Source organism: Pinus tabuliformis, chromosome X (assembly GCF_031772625.1).
Source record: "Pinus tabuliformis cultivar Carrire ecotype Pingquan chromosome X, CPIR1, whole genome shotgun sequence".
Lineage (NCBI taxonomy): Eukaryota > Viridiplantae > Streptophyta > Pinopsida > Pinales > Pinaceae > Pinus > Pinus tabuliformis.
Genome location: NC_142308.1, coordinates 1,155,009,645 through 1,155,028,131, shown reverse-complemented (window position 1 = coordinate 1,155,028,131; position 18,487 = coordinate 1,155,009,645). Strand labels below are relative to the sequence as shown.

At 36.6% G+C, this 18,487-nt stretch overlaps 1 long non-coding RNA gene across 1 annotated transcript in view; it reads right to left on the bottom strand.

Moving 5' to 3' along the window:
- Window positions 1-17,096: 17,096 nt before the first annotated feature.
- The window catches only part of LOC149143992 (uncharacterized), a 36,271-nt gene continuing 34,880 nt past the window's right edge, over window positions 17,097-18,487 (bottom strand). Inside the window, exon 3 of the long non-coding RNA XR_016264990.1 lies at window positions 17,097-17,377. This is a non-coding gene — a long non-coding RNA (uncharacterized LOC149143992). The remainder of the gene's footprint in view (window positions 17,378-18,487) is intronic.

Below are 18,487 nucleotides of genomic sequence, written 5' to 3'. Positions count from 1 at the left end.
TTACTTATAGATGCATCAAAATTACATATAACAAAGCTTATTAACCATGAAACTTAAAAGCACATAAAACGATGCAGAAATAACAAGATAAACATGAAACCATGACACAATGATTTGATTATGGAGTTCGTCCAATTTGGACTACGTCTCCGGGCCCTACTCAATAGTGGGGATGCCTTCTTTCATTAAGTGGGAAAAAAAAGAGATAAAAGTACAAGCAACATTCAATTACAATCCTTATACCTCCAAGCTGGAAGATGGACAAAGAATGGAGAGCCCAGCTTCAAAAATAGATAGTACCACTAAAATCCTGGCGGAAAATCGTGCAAAAACGTATCCGAACACCCAATTCGGATAATTAAGCCTTCTGCACCTTCTTGGAACCTTCGTGTTTCTCAATTCGAGGTCCTGACCTACTGCCAGGTCAAGGCTTGCTGCACATAATGGCTTCTAAACTAATCTGCCAGTCCTCTCTACCTTTCTCCGACACAGATAGTCCTATATATATGCTGGCAGTAAACCCCTTAACTCCCGGACAGTTCTAAAATAATAGACTAAGTTAGCAGGTGGGTTTGATTTAATATCAAGGATCTCAGGTCGCGGCAACAACCCTTAACATGACAAAACTCTTTAACTGCATGCTTAACCAGATAGCCTTTTGCTATCAACGTTTCCCCCATCGGCGTTTCTAATCGGCAGACAGACCAAAGGCCATACATCAAGCGCCCTGTGATAATCACGAACCCAAAGGCTTATTAAACACAATTCATAATATATATCGGGCCTCATTGCAAATATCAATCGATGGGAACTAGGGTTGGCACTCCATACTACTGCTCCCTTTTTGCGAACTGCGATTGCGATATATCACATCGTAACCGGAATTTGCTAGGGGCCGATTCATAAACAATTGATCCCCTCTGATCTGTGATATGTGATATCGCAATCGCAATCGGGATCCTGCCAGGGACCGCTTAAGAAACACTTTTCCTTTTCGCGATGGGCAATTGCAATTTGATCGCATTGCAACCATAACTCGCTTGGGGCTAATTTTCTTTAAGCCACGACCTCTTCCTCTGTGATATGTGGGACCAATGGCATCCTGCCACTTGGCACTCCCTCATTCACTGAGAGTGTCTTCCATGTCATCTCCTATTGCCACCTGTTCAAGTCAAACATAAAATTTTACTTTCTCTAACTTCATACGAGCTCAGATTTGAGTGTCATTCACACCATTAGAATTAGGATGAAAAGCACTTCGATCCAATGCTAAGTTTATCCAAATTATTCCACTTTGAGTTTTGAGCCTTTTATCTGCCACTGGTACTTCTTTAAAGATCCACCTAGATCAATCCTCCCCACTAAGAGATTTTGGACTGCCAAAAGTCTTTTTAGTCAATTGGCAAGTGAGGAAATTGTTTCCTCACCTTTTCTTTCTCCATCCATCGATATTTACTCAGATGCATTCCTTTGAAGCCAACACGAATGTACTCCACACCTACCTGTCGTGAAGTTCTGGTTTTCTTGTCGATTATGATATCTTCGGGCAACTTGTCTAGATACTCTGGTGCAAAATCATCCACTGTAGGAATCTGTGCAACCTCTTCGGTATCCATAATCAATGGAGGTTCATAAAGCTTCAAGTTTTCAACATTTACCACTGAGTGCATTTGCATATAAGTGAGCAAGTCAAGACGAAAAGCATTCTCCAATCTTTTCTAATATGGTGAAGGGACCATATCAAATGGGTCTCAATTTCTTCCCTTCTCCCTTCATTCTATCTTTGCTGATGTGGAGCCATACCTTGTCCCTAACTTGAAACTGATGGTCAACTCGGTGCTTATCATGTCTATCTTTATATCGAGCCTGACTTTTCTGTAAATGCTCCTATATTGCCTGATTAATCACCTGTATCCGTTGAATAAAATTTCGTGCTTTGTCTCTATCATCTCATCCATTTCCATCCTCATCTTTCCCAAAGACAATGTTTAAGGGATCCCTTGGTGGATAGCCAAAACATGTCTCGAACGGTGAGCTCTGTGTGGATGAATGTGTTGTTCGATTGTATGCACGCTGCACATAAGGAAGTTGTTGATCCCACAACTTGGGATGTTTTCCACAATAGCCTCGTACAAGTGTACCACACTGCGGTTGACGACCTCTGTGTTCCCATAGGTCTGTGGATGAAATGTCGTACTTCTTTTTATCTTAGTGTCCATCATTCTCCACAAGATGGTCCTAAACTCTCCAAGAAAGAGAGAGTATCGATCTGACACAATAGATGTGAGCAACCCAAAATGGACCCAGACATGCTGAAAGAAAAGATAAGCAACCTGCTCAGCAGTGACCTGCTTTTTACAAGGCATTAAAATACACATTTTACTAAAATGATCCATGATGACATACAAATAGTCGTGACCTTTCCTAGACATAGGCAAACCACCTACAAAATCCATGGACACACTTTCCCATGGTTGACTCGGAATAAGGAGTGGTGTGTAGAGCCCAAGTTTTCTATTAGAGGGCTTTGAAATAGAACACAACGCACAACCCTTTACAAAGCGACTCACAATGTTTTTCATATGAGGCCGAAAACAAAACCTCTATAAATGACATAAAGTTTTTTCAACCCAAAAATGACTAGACAGAAGAGAGGTATGAGCCGCTCGGATGAGCCTCTCGGATTACATGTACCCTTTCATCAATGGGTATGCACAAATTTCCAAGGTGATACAATAGTTTTCCCTGCAAATAATAATTTTCCACCTGCGATCCACGAGTTAGTTTTGAATAGATCTCTTTAAAATCATTATCATTAGCATATTGTTCAGCATAACCTTCTAACAATACAGAAGAATTTTGCAAAACTATAGATGCAAAAATAGGAGGGCGAGAAAGCATATCTGCTACTTTATTATTGGCGCCCTTCTTGTATTTTATTACCAGATGAAACTGCTGGAGGAATCCCATTCATCTGAAATGACAGGCTTCTTGAAGCTTGGTCTGTGACTGAAGGTATTGCAAGGGATGATGATCCGTTTGGATGATGGTCTCCTTGTCGATCAGGTAGTGTTTCCACTTCTTTACACTCTGAACCAAGGCATACAACTCCCTATTGTACGTGGGATAATTCACAATAGCCTAGGAGAAAGTCTTTGAATGGTAACATACAGGCTTCCTTTGCTGAATCAATATAGCGCTTGTGGCATATCCGCTGGAATCTGTTTCAATCTCAAAAGGCTGCTGAAGGTATGGTAAGGCTAGCATTGGTTCTGTGTTGATCTTCTCTTTCAGTGTGTCGCAGGATTCTCGTTGTTTTCCTCCCCACTGAAAGACCTGCTTCACTCTTGTCAATGCGTGTAAGGGGGTTGCGATAACAAAGAAGTTCACAATGAACCTTCTCCAATATTGTATCGCACCCAAAAATATTCGGACCTCTGTAACATTTGTGGGCTCATTCCATTTCATAATCGTATCTACCTTAGAGGGATCTATTTTCAATTTCCCATTACCGACTATGTGACCTAAATAAATTAGAGAGGTCTTCCCAAACTCACACTTTGACAGTTTAACATAGAATTTTTCTTTTTTCATAACATCAAGCACTTTCTTCACATGACACACATGTTCATCCCATGTCCTACTATAAACAAGAATATCGTCCAGATATACAAGCACAGAATTATCAAGAAAAGGCCTAAACAGATCATTCATTACCCTCATTAAAGTGGTTGGAGAATTGCATAGTCCGTATGGAATCACCATCCATTTGAACAACCCCTATTTGGTTTTGAATGCAGTCTTCCAAATGTCTTTTTCTGCAACTCTAACCTGGTGATATCCATTACGCAAATCCAGTTTTGTAAAATAGACAACATTTTTCAACTAATCTAATAATTCATCAATGCGAGGGAGAGGGTATCGATTCTTCATCGTAATTTTGTTTAGAACCTTGTAGTCTACACACACTCTCCATGTGTCGTCTTTCTTTGGCACCAACACGATCAGTGAGCCGCACGGAGAATAACTCAGTCTGATGACTCCTTGATTTAGCAATTCCTGCCCCTGTTTCTTGATAGCCTCCATCTCGATAAAAGCCATCCTGTACATGCCAATATTCGGTAAAGGAGCATCCTATTATAAATAGTCATGTTGGATTTCCCATTTTGCGGGCAATCCTCTTAGTTCCTGAAATAATCCATCACAGTCAAAAATAATTTCAAACAATTTTTTCTTATGATTAGGATCACAATCTTTGAAAGCGTCAGCATTTTCGGCATCTTTTGCTCTCACTACCATGAGCATGCACCCTTTACTGGAATTAACCAGTCGTTTAATCTATCCTACATTGATAAGGCTAGCACTATCTTTCATATGATGAGCTATGACTATATATTCTACCCTGTCCTTCATGAGGTGGTATTTATTTTCGTGCCAAAAGAAAACTGCCTTTTTGTCATATAGATACAGACTTCCCAAAATAATTCCACAGATATCCAAAGGCACATCATCTAACTCTACCTCATCAACTAATTTGGAAGAAATAAAAAATTTGGCCCTACACTGCTTGGTTACTTGTAATTTTGCTTTATCGCTTACCCAACCAAGCAGGTATGGACTCAGATGAGGCTTAGTTTCGAGGCTTAACTTTTTCACTAAGGACTCTGAGATTAAATTTTCTTGGGAACTTAAATCAAACAGAGTTTTCACCTTTCTGTGTTTTATAATAACTCTAATGTGGAATAATTCAATTCTCTTTCACTCATTACTTACAGGCTCATTCAAATAACTATTACTTGCCATTGAATCATAATTATTTCTAACGGAAGGAGTACCTTTTGCACCCACAACTATGATCAATGTCTCATCACTGGAATTTGATCCAAGGTCCTGCTGCGTTGTTACCACTGTCTTCTGCTTTCCCTTTTCGTTGAATCTCTTTGGCCTCATCTCTGGATGTAGCTTTCAACCGTGGTCCCCGTCATGACCTTCTCTCTTGAAATGTGTACAATATGGTGTTTCTCCGCCCTCTTTCTTGGCTGCGATGATCTTCTTAGCCTTCCTCTTGCCTTTCATCTCAAATTTGCCATGCTAAGGGTTGAACTGTGTTTTCTTAGGTTGATCTTCTCTGTCATTCTTCCCTCAAATTTCAAGATGAATCAACTTTACGCTGGCCACATCAATCGTAGTAGGCTCAAACAATAACAATGAGTGTTTTATGTAACTATTTAGTGCACCAACATACTTAGTTATAGTCTCGGCTGAATCTAATGAGATGCCCAAATTCAATGCTTGTTTCCGAAATTCTTCAGTGAAGCTTTGCACATATTTGCCTTTACCTTGCCTTAGATATTGTCATTCCATTAGTGCATTTTGTGTATAACCCAAAGGATAAAATTGGTCTTTCAATGCAGAAATAAAACTAGACCAAGAGGAAAGAAGGTTACCCGACTTTTTGCTACCCTTTTGCAACTTGCTCTCCCAGCGAACGATAGCAGTGCCACTCAGCTGAAGAGATGTTAAATGGACCTTTGTCTCATCTTCTTCGATTTGCTGGATCCGACAATAAACCTCTATTTGTCTTATCCAATTATTAAGTTTTTCTGCACTACACTCTCCATTGTACATGGGTAGGTCAAACTTTACATCTAGCTTGAAGAACAATTTCTTAGATGCATGTTTGGAATCACGATTAGAGTGATGAGAACTATCACTTGAAGAAGGAGAGGGAGGAGGCTCTTCTCCACCACCTTCATGATTTTCTGATCTATTATCATCGACACCTTCCTTCTCATGCCCAAGTGCCTTCTCATACTCTGAAAACAACTTGTCCACTTTCTCTACCATATTGTAGAATACCTTGCGGAAATTTTTTTCCTCTTCCCAACGAGCTTCTTCATTTTCCATGTTTCTTCTTCATTGTGCACGTCTTACTTTGGGATCAAAGGACTTAAGTGTTCCTTCACCTTTTTGTAGCTTGTTCTAGGTTAGCATATACTCATGCAATTCGCATCAACAAAGACCTGCTTTGATACCAAACTTGATCCAAGATCTTTTACTTATAGATGCATCAAAATTATATATAACAAAGCTTATTAACCATGGAACTTAAAAGCACATAAAATGATACAGAAATATGAAGATAAACATGAAACCATGACACAATGATTTGATTATGGAGTTTTTCCAATTTGGATTACATCTCCGGGCCTTGCTCAATAGTGGGGAAGCCTTCTTTCATTAAGTGGCAAAAAAAGAGATAAAAGTACAAGCAACATTCAATTACAATCCTTATACCTCCAAGCTGGAAGATGGACGAAGAATGGAGAGCCTAGATTTATAAACAGACAGTACCATTGAAATCATGGTGAAAAATCGTACAAAAACGCCTATCCAAACACCCAATTCGGATAATCGGGCTTTCTGCACCTTCTCATACCTCTAGGGTACTCAAGTAGATGTCTCGACCTGTTGCCAGGTCAGGATCTGCTGCACACAATGGCTTCTGAACTAATCTACTAGTCCTCTCTGCCTTTCTACAATGTAGATAGTCCTTTATATATGCTGGTGGTAAACCCCTCAACTCCTGGGAAGTTCTAAAACAATAAACCAAATTAGCAAGCGGGTTTGATTTAATATCAAGGATCTCGAGTCACGGCAACAACCCTTAATTAAAATGGAAAAACTCTTTAACTGCGTGTTTAACCTGACGACCTTTTACTATCGGTGTTTCTCCCATCGACGTTTCCAATTGGAGGATAGACCAAAACCCATACATAAAGCACCCTGCAATAACCGTGGACTCGGTAGCTTATTAAAAAAAAATCATAATATATATCTGGTCTCATTGCAAGTCACAAGCGGCGGGAACCGGGGTTGGCACTCCATACTACTGCTTCCCTTTTGTGAACTGCGATTGCGATATATCACATCACAACCAGAGTCTGTCGGGGGATGATTTGTAAACACTTGATCCCCTCCGATCTCGGATATACAATATCACAATCGCAATTGGGATCCTACCGGGGGCCGCTTCAGAAACACTTTTCCTTTTTGCGATGGGCGATTGCGATTTGATCGCATCGCAACCATAACTCTCTTGAGGTTGATTTTCTTTAAGCCACGACATCTTCCTCCTGTGATCTGCAATATGCGGGACCAATGGCAACTTGCCACTTGGCACTCCCCCATTCGCTGAGAGTGTCTACCACATCATCTCCTCCTGCCACTTGTTCAAGTCAAACATAAACTTTCAATTGCTCTAACTTCTTCATACGAGCTCAGATTTGAGTGTTGTTCGCACCATTGGAATCAGGATGACGAACACTTCGATCCGATGCTAAGTTTATCCAAATTCTACCACTTCAAGTTTTGAGCCTTTTACCATGTCACTGGTACTTCTTTAAAGATCCACCTGGATTAAGATGAGAAGAAGAGTGAAACAATACCTATAGGAGACAAACTTGCTGAAACTTGAATATTTTTTATTATGCAAATATGTTAAGTAGTCAAGCATAAAACCATGCACCATCAACATGCATTTGATTTTCGTTATCACTTGCTTGTCATAAACTAAAACGCTGATATGCATATAATTAAGTTTAAAAGCTATGTTATATATATATATATATATATAAATTTTTACCATTTTTTATGTTTACCTTTTTTTGAGAAATAAATTTTCCTTCTTATTTTATTTATTATGTATTCAAAAATATTACCATGATATTGTTAGTGTCATATAACATTATTTATTTTTTAATGATTTTGAAACGGATGAAAATATTAATTATCTATAATATTTTTTTTTAAATATATATTTTTAAAGACAAAACTATTAGTTATCAGTAATAACAATATTTAGTGATTGTGTAATTTTGGTGGGAATGGATTTCATGAGTTTCTTCACTATTATCTATTAATGGAAAGGGTTGTATCGAGTAAATAACTTGTAAGTGTTAGATTTCCCTTATTAGTGGAAAGGGTTGTATCGAGTAAATAACTTGTAAGTGTTAGATTTCCCTTTATAGATAGATCGATCATTTTATTATTGTTTTATATCATACACCTAAAATATGGATTTCTATGCATCAACATTAACTCTCCATGAGTTTGTAAGTATGAAGTGTGTAATCACTAAAAAACTGAATTACATTTCTTTTCTTGAGTGAATAAAAAACACAATGTATATATTATTATCAGAGGAGAGTGTACATAAGATTACTAAACTGGATAATCATCTTAGTTTGGGGTAAGGATCTTACACTTCTAAACAATTAACAGGAGGAAAATTTGATTTATCACAACTACATTGAACTTGACTTCTAATAGATCATTTATATGTAAAAGTTGATTGTGATGAGTTTTCCTAAAGAGATAATTTATACATTATAGAGGAGAGTGTACATAAGATTACTAAATTGGATAATCATCTTAGTTTGGTGTAAGGATCTTACACTTATAAACAATTAACACGAGGAAAATTTGATTTATCACAACTATATTGAAATTGACTTCTAATAGATCATTTACATGTAAAAGTTGATTGTGATGAGTTTTCCTAAAGAGTTAATTTATACATTATTGTCATGATGAATACTATAAAAAGAAAAAAAGAAAAAAAAAACATTTATGGATTATAAGATTCGGTGAGGAATTCGAAGGAAACAAAACTAAGGCATCCATGATGAATACTAATAAAAAGAAAAAAAACAAATATTTATGGATTACAAGATTTGGTGAGGAATTCTAAGGGAAGAAAAACAAAGGCATCTATATGAATAGTTATTGTACAAGACTATATCACAATTTTTAGGCGACCAAGGGACACAAACTTGTCAATGGAATTCCCACTCAAATGTCTTTCAAGATGGAACAATTTGGAGATTTTAGATTTGGAAAGGGAAACTATATATGCGACTAATTTAGAGAAAGCGAAGCATTTAATATTATTTTAGCCTAGGATGAATTGATAAAGATTTCTCAGAAACTAGATATTTATCACAGAAGCCTAAATTCGATCATCACAACACTGAATAGAGGGGCCACTACAACTAAGGTTCATCATTTTGAATAGGAACACTTGCACGTCTCTAAGATGAAATCAAATCTAGCATTCCTTAAACGGTGTAGAGATTTATCCATCATTTTGAAGTTCGCTCGTATTTAGCTGTTGGAATGATTTGTATCACTATTTAACTTCTTGCCATGATTTGATTCTTCATGTTGTCTTGAGGATGATGTAGAAAATCCTGTAGATTCACAATCTCATGTAATCTACTAAAACAAGAGATGAGAATATACTTCTACTCTTTACAATGGAAGCCCATAAACATCGAGAAAACAATAATCGACAAGAGGAAGACAAATCAATGGCACATAACACAATAAATATCTAGGGAAATCCACAGCTCAAAACCCCATTATCTGTATTGCACTAATAAGAAATCCAAGATGATAATACAATGCTTGTTCTCATAAGAACAATCCCAACACTGAGTAAAATCAATCTCCAACTCACAAGAATGCTCTTGGTCAACACTTAGCCAATTCTCCAGCTCTCCAAGTTCCTATTTCCTTGCGCCCTTGGTTAAAGAATTTGGATAAATACAATATGCTCAGCTCAACCTTGAGCTTAACTTGCACAAGTATTTCCTATCCTTCGCCTGATGACTTCCTTTGGCCAATTCTTAGCCAAATTTCCAAGCCTCCAAGCTTCTAATTTTTTGCACAATTCCTGAGAGAATTAGCCCATATTTAAAGGGAAATAAAGCCTCTAAAACTGCACAATCCCTTAAGGATCAGTTCCTGAATGCATGCACTATTAGTGATACTCAAAAAAATCTAAAACAAATAGTACACTGTCCCTGCACTCTAGTCTCAACTGGGTCTTTCTCAGAATCGACATGCATGAGCTTCTGATGAGTAAATATTCAATTAAATGGAGTAGCACTAATTGAGTGCACTAATGCATCAACTGACTGTTAATTCACTATTAGTTCCTAAAACAATTTGGAACTAATTTAACTAGACTTAACTCAATAAACTGAGTTAACTAATTACCACTCATACTTAACTCATCCTGGACCCCTATAATATAGGGAGAACATATACATGACTTCAGGAAGACTTCCAACTTGAAATTCCTAAGTTAACTAAGTCAACTCACTCTAGTTAACTATTACAAGTTGTTATGAGAATAGAATTCGATTTTAATTATTAGTTTAATCCAAGGACAAATTAAACTAGAGTTTCTAGATTCTATTTTTATCATTTCTTGTTTCTATTTTCAACGCTCCCTCTCAACAAGAAAGGAATTCAACTCGATCCCGATCCTAAACCTTTGGAATGTCATGCACGCAACACTTCTCTCAGTGTTGTTCCTCCAGCAACTCCAGAAACAAAAAAAAACATCCAACCTGAATCAGAATGATGCCTCTGTCGACTGAAAACTTTGCGCTTCTATTGACTCTGTCTTTCTGCACTGTTGTCAACCCTTCTCTATGCTTCTTCAGTATCTGACTTCTCTAGCCTTTGTCACTTTGATCTCTCACTGCATCAATCCCACTGATTCCTCCCACTACTATGTACTTTGAGATCTCGTAGCAAGGTATGATCCATGAGATAAAACCACTAAATGGACCCTGCCTAATTTTATCCCTCTTGGGACTATCACTTCACATTGCCCCACCTCACACCTTAAAGTATGACTGCATGTGTTCCCTCTGCCCACTTGGCTCAAAATTTCCCCGTATTGGAGGTCTCTGCATGACTAGATGCCTCCACTCGGTCTCCTCTCGGCTTCTCCAATTGTGGCGGCTACATAATTGTCTGAGATTGCTTCTTATCTGCTTGAGTGGATCTCTCCACTCGGTCTCCTCTCAGCTTCTCTATTTGTGGCTACTCCACAACTTCCTGAAGCTGCTTCAGAGGCTTCTTCTGAGGGTTGCATGTTGACAGGTAATTTACTCTCCCTCTTAACCACCATGTCTCTAACCTTTTCCTTGCTCCTCAAGGCTTTGCATGAATCTTGAACCTCAAGAGCATACAGGTTCTTGGCTATCACACTAATTTGTTTCATCCGTCCCATCGTCACGAAATTTTCTAGAAAAATGGGTGATTTTAAATCTGCGATATCTCCTTCATTCGAACTCTGATTCGGCCATTTATTTTTTCGAATTTGGGTATTTTTTCGCAAAGAATCCAAATATTCTATTTGTTTCTGAAAATTTTTCCCACAAATTTTCAGATATGCTCTACAAAATCACGGCCCAAAACTCAAAACTTCGAAATCTCCTCTAGTATATTGTTCTCAGCTCTGATGCCATGTAGAATTTCCTATAGATTCACAAGCTCATGTAATCTACTAAAACAAGAGACAAAAATATACTTCTACTCTTTACAGTGGAAGCCCATAAACATCGAGCAAACAATAATCGACAAGAGGAAGACAAATCAATGGCACATAACATAATAAATATGTGGGGAAAGCCACAGCTCGAAACCCCACTATCTGTATTGTATTAATCAGAAATACAAGATGATAATACAATGCTTATTCTCACAAGAACAATCCAAACACTTAGTAAAATAAATCTCCAACTCACAAGCAATATCTTGGCCAACACTTAGCCAATTCTCCAGCTCTCCAAGTCCCTATTTCCTTACGCCCTTGGTCAAAGAATTTGGATAAATACAATATGCTCTGCTCAACCTTGAGCTTAACCTACACAAGTATTTCCTATCCTCCACCTGATGACTTCCTTTAGCCAATACTTAGCCAAATTTCCAAGTCTCCAAGCTTCTAATTCTTTGCACAATTCCTGAGAGAATTAGCCCATATTTAAAGGGAAATAAAGCCTCTAAAAACTGCACAATCCCTTAAGGATCAGTTCCTGAATGCATGCACTATCAATGCAACTTAGAAAAATCTAAAACAAATAGTACACTTTCCTTGCACTCTAGTCTCAACTGGGTCTTTCTCAGAATTGACATGCATGAGTTTCTGATGAGTAAATATTTAGTTAACTGGAGTAGCACTAGTTGAGTGCACTAATGCATCTCACTATTAGTTGTTCAAACAATTTGGGACTAATTTAACTGGACTTAACTCAATAAACTAAGTTAACTAATTACCACTCATACTTAACTCATCTTGGACCCCTATAATATAGGGAGAACATATACATGACTTCAGGAAGACTTCTAACTCGAAATTCCCAAGTTAACTAAGTCAACTCACTCTAGTTAACTATTACAAGTTGCTATGAGAATAGAATTCGATTTTAATTATCATTTTAATCCACTGACAAATCAAACTCGAATTTATGGATTCTATTTCTATCATTTCTTGTTGCTATTTTTAACAGTTCCTCTCAACAAGAAAGGAATTCAACTCAATTCTGATCCTGAACCTTTGGAATGTTCTGCATGCAACACTTCTCTCAGTGTTGTTCCTCCAGCAACTCCAAAAACAAAAAAAACATCCAACCTAAATCAGAATGATGCCTCTGTCGACTAAAAACTTCACGCTTCTATTGACTCTGCCTTTCTGCATTGTTGTCAATCCTTCTCTGTCACTTTGATCTCTGACTGCATCAATCCCACTGATTCCTCCCGCTACTATGTACTTTGGGATCCCGTAGCAAGGTACGATCCATGAGATAAAACCACTCAATAGATCATGCCCAATTTTAGCCCTCTTGGGACTATCACTTCACATCACCCGACCTCACACTTGGAAGTATGGCTGCATGTGATCCCTCTACCCACTTGGCTCAAAATTTCCCCGTACTAGAGGTCTCTGCATGACTGGATGCCTCCACTCGGTCTCCTCTCGGCTTCTCCAATTGTGGTTGCTCCACAATTGTCTGAGACTGCTTCTTCTGTGCTTGAGTGGATCTCTCCACTCGGTCTCCTCTCAGCTTCTCTAGTTGTGGCTGCTCCACAACTTCATGAAGTTGCTTCAGAGGCTTCTTTCGGGGTTGCATGTTGAGAGGTAATATACTCTCCCTCTCAACCACCAAGTCTCTAACATTTTCCTTGATCCTCAAGGCTTTGCATGAATCTTGAACCTCAAGAGAATATAGGTTCTTGGCTAGCACACTAATCTGTTTCATCTGTCCCGCCGTCATGAAATTTTCTAGAAAAGGAGATGATTTAAATCTGCGATATCTCCCTCATCTGAACTCCGAATTAGCTGATTATTTTTTTGAATTTGGGTATTTTTTGCAAAGAATCAAAAAATGTTATTTGTTTCTGAAAAGTTTTCACAAAAATTTTCAGATCTTCTCTGCAAACTCGTGACCCAAAACTCAAAACTTTGAAATCTCCTCTAGTATACTGTTCTTAGCTCTGATACCATGTAGAATTTCATGTAGATTCACAAGATCATGTAATATACTAAAACAAGAGACAAGAATCTACTTCTACTCTTTACAGCAGAATCCCATAAACATTGAGCAAACAATAGTCGACAAGAGGAAGACAAATCAATGGCACATAACACAATAAATATATGGGGAAAGCCACAACTTAAAACCCCACTATCAGTATTGTATTAATCAGAAATCCAAGATGATAATACATTGCTTGTTCTCACAATAATAATCCTAACACTCCGTAAAATCAATCTCCAACTCACAAGTAATCTCTTGGCCAACACTTAGCCAATTCTCCAGCTCTCCAAGTCCATATTTCCTTGCGCCCTTGGTCAAAGAATTTGGATAAATACAATATGCTTTGCTCAACCTTGAGCTTAACTTGCACAAGTATTTCCTATCCTCCGCTTGATGACTTCCTTTGGCCAAGACTTAACCAAATTTCTAAGCCTCCAAGCTTCTAATTCTTTGCACAATTCCTGAGAGAATTAGCCCATATTTAAAGGGAAATAAAGCCTCTAAAAACTATGCAATCTCTTAAAGATCAGTTTCTGAATGCATGCACTATTAGTACAACTTAGAAAAATCTAAAACAAATAGTCCACTGTCCCTGCACTCTAGTCTCAACTGGGTCTTTCTCAAAATTGACATGCATGAGTTTTTGATGAGTAAATATTCAGTTAACTGGAGTAGCACTAGTTGAGTGCACTAATGCATCAACTGAATGTTAACTCACTATTAGTTCCTCAAACAGTTTGGAACTAATTTAACTAGACTTAACTCAATAAACCGAGTTAACTAATTACCACTCATACTTAACTCATCCTGGACCCCTATAATATAGGGATAACATATACATGACTTCAGAAAGACTTCCAACTCGAAATTCCCAAGTTAACTAAGTCAACTCACTATAGTTAACTATTACAAGTTGCTATGAGAATAGAATTTGATTTTAATTCTGAGTTTAATTCAAGGACAAATTAAACTGGAATTCCTAGATTCTATTTTTATCATTTCTTCTTGTTGTTTTCAATAGATGAACCACGTTGGTTGGTTTGAAACGTGTCGAAAAATGAATCTTTATGTGATTTTCACCGAAAAGGATTTCTCAGAAACTAGAATGACATCATGAAGAGAAAGGACAAGGAAGGAAAACCCAAAAGTATGTAAATATTGTAAAATAAATTAGGCCAAAAAAAGATCCAAAAGAATTGCAAAGATAGATGCGAGTGAAAAGAAAGCATGCAATATTCTATAAAAGCCAAATTTATTAACCTATGAGTTGTAAACCCATTGGTTTGTGTGGGGTCTAGTCCCCGTTAGGTATTAGGTTAAAATCTCACGGGTAGGGGTTGAGGGTGGGAGCTAGTTGTGGGAGATAAAAGAAAATTGACACAAGGGGGTGTCTAGGCTCAACTAAGTCTTGCACAATCTTGGTGACAACATCCCACTATTGGGAGCCCATTCTTCCATCTAGTATGTGGGCTAGCCCCAACCTAGGTTCAATTTAGATGCCAAAAGCCACATAACACTAAGTGAAAACCTTATTTTATTGCAATATGTAAAAGAAACCTTGAAAGCCAAAAATCTTGATCATAGAAGTTGGAAATGTAAAAACATCAAACATCCCACTGTTGGGAGCCCAATCTTCCATCCAATATGTTGGCTAGCATGGCCTATGCTCAATTTAGATGCCAAAAACCCCATAACAATAAGTAAAAACCTTCTTTTATATGCAAAAAAAAAAAAAACAAAAAACAAAAAAACAAAAACAAAACAAAAAACAAAAAAACCTTGTAAGACAAAAATCATGACCATAAAAATTAGAAATATAAAAAAGTACAAAAACATAAAACATCAAATTGGAACATCAACTTACCAAAATTATAGCTTTGGCATACAAACTTAATTTTCAATATTCGTTAAAACTCTTATATCTCTACATCAGGAAAAAAAAACATGATTTTAAATGATGATTTAAACCTCCAAAATGGCTTCTAAAAATTGAAGACTTAAAATTACTTAATTCAATATTTATTAAAAAACCATAACTTCTCAAAAGTATAAAGTTTACATACTATTGAACTTTTGACATTCAAATATATTATTGAAAAGATCTTAATGCATTTTCCAATATATAAAGTATCCCAATAAACTTAAAAAAATATAAACTAATTTTAAGAAATTCACATTTTAAAAATATAAACTAATTTTAATAAATTCAAATTTTAAAATTTGTTAATTCAAAATGGGTTTAAAATATATTTTTAATAAAAAAATTAATTAAAAAAATATTCCAATTAAAAATTAAAAATTAAAAATACAATTGTGTATCTAGGGATACCAATTAAAATTAATAAATGAATATAATTTTTATTTATATATGATGATGATGATTAACGTCTATTAAGACCAATACCATTTATCGGACTTCAAGAAAAGAAAAATAATCTAATTGTGATTCTTCAAAATCTTGTTTTTGTGATAAAAAAGAAGAGAAAGAAGCGCTCCAAGATCGCTATAGTTGTGTTGATTTAATAAGTCAAGAAGATTGTAAGTGTGGCAGATGTTAGCAAATTAAGAATGATGTTAGTAAGAGCCGGGCAGTCTAAAATGAAGTGTTTTTCATCTTCCACCTTCTTAGTATCACAAATCTAACAGGTTCTATCATCTCAGGGAGTCTTGGGAGTAGACCACTGCCGAATTTCACTTCGAAGCTCATGAAAATTAGTTCTTATCCTAGCAATGTTCATTTTTTCCTTAATACTTGTCAACACAAAAAATAATAAAATTTAATATATTTGTTTATTCACATGAAAAAATCAAAGATAATCTAAATCAAATGTATCATGCCTTTTTAATTAAAAATAAATAAACTAGCATTTGCACCTAATGTTGCAAAGGAAACGCCGTAAGGCATAGTGTGTGGAAGAATATTGAAATGTGAATAGGCTTTTGTGGGCTTTTTTGAAAGCAAGGGCCGATGATTTCGAGTTTTAATTTGAGGAAGCCATGCCGAAAACCGTTGAAATGGAATGCAAGTAGCCATAAATATGCATTGAACTTGTTTAGAGACATTTGTTTGTAGTTGGTAAAAATTGTGGAGTTAAAGGTGAAGATAAATGAATGAATCCATGCGAACAACAACCGGGTATCCATATTGATTTGGATAGGGTTATTTAAAAAATCATTATTCAAACGGGAAATTAAATTAATATGAAGATATATTGAAAACATGTATTATATTCATTAAAATCAATTGATTTTGTCAACAAAATATGTTAAAACCCATTGACAATGAATTGGTTGTGAGGACATAAACTATCAAAATGGTATTGATCTTGAAACATCCCTTTTTAAGTTTGAAATGGAAAACACAAATAGTTGTGAGGACATAAACCATCAAGATGGTATTTGATCTTGAAACATCCTTTTTTAAGTGTGAAATGGAAAATACAAATAGTGTATTGTAGCATCTTTTTTTAAGTTTGAAATGGAAAACACAAATAGTTGTGAGGACACAAACCATCAAAACGGTATTTGATCTTGAAACATCCTTTTTTAAGTTTGAAATGGAAAATACAAACAGTGAATTGTAACATAAGAGGTTGGAGAAGGAATATAATATTCAAAAGAACATTGTGCTTGTCATTCCATATTTGAAGTTGTATGAAAACATGTTGGAGGCATCGAAGACCTGAAGAAGTAGTAATGGACCTGCAAAATGTATATTTTGTTAGAATTAGTAATATGTAAATCAGCTGCGGAAATTTATTAGCAATACTTTGCAGGTGAGTTGTGTTAAAATGAATCTGGAATGAATGGAAATGAAGTTACCTTTGCTATGGGGATTTATATATTGTTAGTGGAAGATGCATGGTGAATAACGGCATATTGAACACCATTGGAGGTTAATGCGTAGTTGGAGATGCATATTTTTTGCTTGCCATTCTACTTGTAGTTGCTTAGGTATGCTATTTCTGAGTCCATGTGTCCTGTTGCAAAAGAAAGAAAATGTTAGAATGAGATGTATAGATAATATAAAGACATTCTAATATTTGCTTAATTATTAATATTGATTAAAGTTGGTTGTTGTTGAAAGATATGAAAAGTATGTTATGAAATAGAATGAGGTAAATAAATGGAGGAAACCTTTTGGTGATGTTAAAGTATGGGTTGGAGCAGATTATCTGGAGGCGGCATTGAACGGAGAATTTCTTCTATGTGTTTTCTGTGAGCAATGTTTTTGTTGTCCTTCATTTTACTGTAACGATCGAAACTGAATGCGGGGCTAATCCGGAGATCTTGTAGAGAAGGTACTCTTGAAATAGCTGTGAATGTGAGACCTTGACATTCTGTTTTTCCAATGTCAATTGTTGCTTTTGGAAGTGTCATACCTTGAGATTTATGTATGGTTAAAGCCGAAGCCATCTTCAGTGGAATTTGTGCACGTCCATTTATTTTTACTGCTGGAATAGGCAAGTGAGTGGGGTTTCTCTCATCCCAAAGAGGCCCAATGTATTTGGGAAAATCTACGACAACAAATGTTGGAATTTGTGGTGGTGCAGTTGATTCTTTGTAAAAGATGGTCACAATTTCTCCGAGGGAACCATTAACAAGTCCGGCTGAAACCCAAAGGTTGGAAGTCAACATAACTTTTTTGCCATTGCATAGTAATACAATTCGCTCAAGTTGCTCGTCTTCTGAGGAAATGCTGGAATATGTGTTGTCATCTTCAGCAATGGATCTTGCGATAGGAGTGTTTAGAGATTTCATCATTTGCTTATTATGGACCATTGTTTGAGCATTTGTTGGAAATAGATGCATGGAATCATGGAATGAACATATTTCTTCTTCTGATAAAAAGGAATCTGTGCGCGACATGAGTATGTTGTAGTCGTCGATTGTTGGATTTGCATCTCTAATGTTCTGGAGAATGTTCCTGAAAGTAACCTGTGCGATGTTGTCGCCTTGTTGACGAAATATTGTGTCTAATGTGATGACTGTGTTGAAGGTGTTCCACAGTGCGCTTCCGTGGCTCGTCCCTGCATATAGAGGTATGTCTTTGATGGGTGGTAGCTGACCGAGATCACCAACCAATATAA